This window comes from Halyomorpha halys, unplaced genomic scaffold, assembly GCF_000696795.3.
Source record: "Halyomorpha halys isolate HHAL.00 unplaced genomic scaffold, Hhal_1.1 Scaffold83.1, whole genome shotgun sequence".
Taxonomy (NCBI): domain Eukaryota; kingdom Metazoa; phylum Arthropoda; class Insecta; order Hemiptera; family Pentatomidae; genus Halyomorpha; species Halyomorpha halys.
The window spans coordinates 1,039,898-1,044,630 of record NW_027115065.1 but is presented as its reverse complement, the minus strand read 5'-3'; positions in this window follow the sequence as shown (position 1 = coordinate 1,044,630).

The window sequence follows — 4,733 nt, the reverse complement described above, 5'->3', positions numbered from 1 at the left end:
TATGACACTTATCTTCATTGGGGTAGTAGTTTTTATGATATTCACATATGAATATAAATTTGGCAAATGAAAATTTGTCCGAACAACTATAAATCAATTTATTTTAGCAAATTTCATGTAAACTATTACTCCTACGAAAATAAACATCATAAACTACTTTATAGCTCATTAAGCCAGCTTTAATTTGAGTGCTAATAGACATCTGTACGTCGAATAGTTTTTGGATATAATCTTTCAGTATGTTCCATACAACATTTTTATGAAATGTTGCTTTTTAAAAAGCTATATCTCGAAAACTATTTAACGTATAGCATTCTTTTAGGGCTCATATTTTAGCAAATTTACTCTTCTTTAAATGACGTTCTCTTATGTTTTCTTGTGTTGTTACTACTTTTTATGATATAGATCTCCGAATGAAAATTAGTTTTTTTTATCGCTTTGAAACATCCGCCATTTTTTATTCCTCCTGCTTATACATGGCAGATTCATAAATTTTGACTATTAATTATACATAGTTTTCATTAAAGTAATCAGAAATTGGGGTGAGATAACTTTTCTCCACTTGGGCTCTTGTACAACAATGGTTGGTTGTTTTCTCTACATGGCTGTATCACTCTATTTTGATCTTACATAAAATTTTCTAGATATATTTTATGTAAATATAGTTGTGAATAGCAATAAATAAATTTTTAAAAAATAGGTCATTTGAATTAAATAAACCAGTCCAAAAAATCCTTTTTTTTTTACTTTTTAAATAAAATTTTACAATTTATTGATTGTTGACTTTTCGACCAACAATGCAAGTTTACCACAATTCACAAGGGCTGTTGTGATGAATGGATTTTGACACTAATTATTAGTTACTGAATACCTCCGCTCACTAAAGCAGCCCTGATAGATAGTCGGATAAAACGATGGCTACTAAATAGTTGTCTATTTTTGGTTTTTCTTAACCACAAACCTCCTTCTAATACACATGGGGTCATAGGTAAATAATTTGATTATAATAATTGCTATTCATATTTCTTTTAGTATACAAAAAGTAGTGAAAAAATTAAACTATTTTTTATATACTTATTTTTATATATTTTTTTAATTTAGATTTTTATACTATTTTAATATAGTTTATTATGATACGAATTCGATAATAGCTTAACTAAAGTATATATATTTTTTCCAGATACTCCAATTCACATACACGGTTGCTACTCTCATGTCAAGACTCGTGGAATAAAGACTGTTCTATAAAACAAGAACCTTAAGAAATCGATATGTATAAACATTATTTATTGTTTGTATTAAATAAAGAATAAAATTTTGAGTATTTAGTTCATGAAAAAAATTAAATTCAAACTAGTTCACTCTAGTATATATTGTAATATGGAAGGTAAAATATTAAATAAAATTACATATCAAATCTATTATTTTATGTATGCAATCGTTATTGTAAATTGCAAAAGTCTCAAATATTTTAAGTAAATCTTAATTTATAAAGAGGCAATGATACATATGCAAGCATAATTAGTGCCACGATTCTTAGCCTGAATAATTTAATTTGATATCTATCTGGATCTAACTAATTTTATGTTATGAGGGGAAGGTCTGGTCAGATAATTTGAATAAAAGATACGCAAATAATTCTATCTCAATTTCAGGCCTAAATCCAAGCTTAAAAACAAAGCAAGATAACTACTATAATTCAGGGAAATACAAAAATAAAAATAAAATAATAACAAACATGATTTTTAAAATAAATAATTTAATTTCTATCCATTTTAGTCTCAAAACCTTTTATTTTTCTTATAAGTCCAACGTTTCGGCCAATTAATTTTTTATTACTTGACAAAACATTGAGAAAACAGTATTATAAATAAAATCGGGAGACAAAGTATTCACAGCAAGAAGTCCCGATACAGACAAGACTGGATATCTAAGAAAGACTTTTCTTTTAATCATATATCCTTAGTCCTTTAATCATATATCCTTAGTCTTTTAAAATAAGGTCTCTGAGAATCTAAAACCAATGTAATATCTCATAATATTACTGATAATATCATGTTTATTTAATATATAATCTTAACACTTTCTTGAGGCTGGTAAATTTTTTAAAAATAAATAATTTAATTTCTATCCATTTTAGTCTTGAAACCTTTTATTTTTCTTATAAGTCCGACGTTTCGGCCAATCCGGTCATCCTCAGGGACAATCTACTTAATACAATTTTGGAATTATATAATTTAAAAACTTTAACTCCATGTAGGCTATTCTGCCCAGGTCAAAACATCAATTTGTAATTAGTCAATATTCACATAAAAACAAAATTAAAATCATTTATATACAGTCACTACTTCTTATAAACTTTATAACAACAATTTGTTGATTTCAGAATAGCCATATATATACAATAGTTCATAAACAGATGTGTGCAAGGTGGAAATTTCTTCATATTTTCCCTAATTAAGGGGAGAAATCATAAAAAAAAAAAACTATATAAGGCTGGATCACGGCTATAGTAACAGAATAAAAAATTATCTTTACTGCACCTTTACTCACTCAGCTACTCCGCTCTCAATAAATGGTCAACTCAGTTACAATTAAAAATAATATAAATTCAAATGAATACATTTACAAGTGCCTTTGAAAAAGTCAATTAAATAAAGGTTATTAGTTTAATATCACGCTTAACTGCTGGATTCAGAGGATGGAAGGACCCTGTAGGGCTCCTAGGAACCACAGGACTGACTCACGGCTACATTAAAAAAATAATTATCTGCCACGGCTGGATTCGAAGCCTGGCCCTTGGAGTTAGTAGTGCAGCGCTTTTACTTATGAGCTACTCCGCTCACAACAAATGGTCAACTCAACTAAAATTATTTTATTTATTTAATGTTTACATAAAAAGACATCTTATAATAATTTTTATGTAAGATCTTAAAGATATAACACAGGCGTTAACTACCTATTATTAGCACTCTAAAGCTAAAATTATAAATAAAAAAAAATTCAACTAAATAAAAAACAAGTGAATTAAAAAAAAAAACAACTACTTTTTAGTTGTAGAGCCCATATATAGAGCATCTAATGTCATGTGGGAAAATTATGCAGTCAATGTAAATATTAACATTAATAAAAATAAGTAAAATATTCATACAATAAATTAAAACCCAATCGATTAATTTCTATAAATAGGCTGCATGTATAATGAACTGTATTAATGCAGAGTTGGACTAAAATAAGCTATAATTAAAACTAATATCTAAAATTTCCATGGATACGATATTTATTATCAATGGTTCATTCATGAATAAGTGTCGTTTCCATGGCATTTCAGCTATATTTATAGTGTTGTCTTCTGCACTATACCATAATAGCAGACATTACTCCCCTACCATAATCAATTGTTTAACAAAAAAAAATATTATATAAAAATATAATATATCACTGGAAGGGGGATGTCTGAAAGAGTGACATACGGAGAATAAAATTGTCAAATGGAATGAAATTGTTAAATTACAAAAAAAAAAATAAAATAATAAAATATTTGTATTTAGTGTGTAGACGAGTATTGATTGTAAAAGGGAGAGGGAGGGGAAAAAATATCGTTATATCATGTAAATATATTTATTGTATATATCACACTAGTATTTCTAAAGTGACACAACTCAAAAATCGGTGTTTTTAGTAATGACTATGAAGAAATTGGTAAATATATCTTTATGAATCATCAAAACTGTATCAACCTAGCTTCAGAGCTTGTCCGCCAGAGGGCACTTGTGTCACTCTTGCTGCCTTAATGCTATTCCCCCTCCATAGGCAAGAGTCACATTTCCAGAAATGTAAGTTTTAGACTTATGTCACTTTAGAAATACTAGTGTGATATGTTTGATCTTGGATTGGTTGCTATGCTGTGTATTATAGCAACCCAATGTATTAGAGCACCATGGGTAAATAAAGCATTTCTCTTTTCTCTATATGTTTAATATAGGTTGTATTTATTTCATAGTTAATTATTTATAACTTTAGTTTAGTTTTTCTGTATTTTTTAAAAATAATTTACAACAATATCGAGTTGTATCCAACTCAATTTCTAAGGGGGCTACCTCTAAGGTTAAATAAATAAGATTACTATTGTTTGGATTAATAATAAATTTCAATTTATGTTTTCAACAGAGCCTTTCCACTTTTTTTTTCTTATAATCCAGAAAGTAATTCAATGTTAGCTGTAAATAAAAAAACAAAATTCAAAATATTTGTTTCATGCCACAATTGATCTCCAGAGTTGTATACGATCGTTATGCATTAGTTCAGAGATGGGCAAAAATTAGCTATAGCAAAAATAAATAGGTAATATTACCATGGATACGACCCTTATTCATGAATGAAACATTCATAAACAAATATAGTATCCATGGCAATTTTTGCTATTAGTTTTGACTATAACTTATTTTTGTCCAACTCAGCATCAATATAGTTCATTATCTATTACTTTATGCAGTCCTATTTATAGAAATTATTCGATTGTTTATTTGATTTCTTAGATGAATATTTAACTTATCTCTCTTAATGTTAATCTTTACATTACTACATAATTTTCCCACATAACACATAACACTATAGCACTCTATACAAGGGCTCTATAACTAAAAAAGTATTTTTTTACTAAATAATTCAAAAACACTATCCAAATTATAGTCTCAAAACATTTATTTCATTTACACGTCCAACGTTTCGGC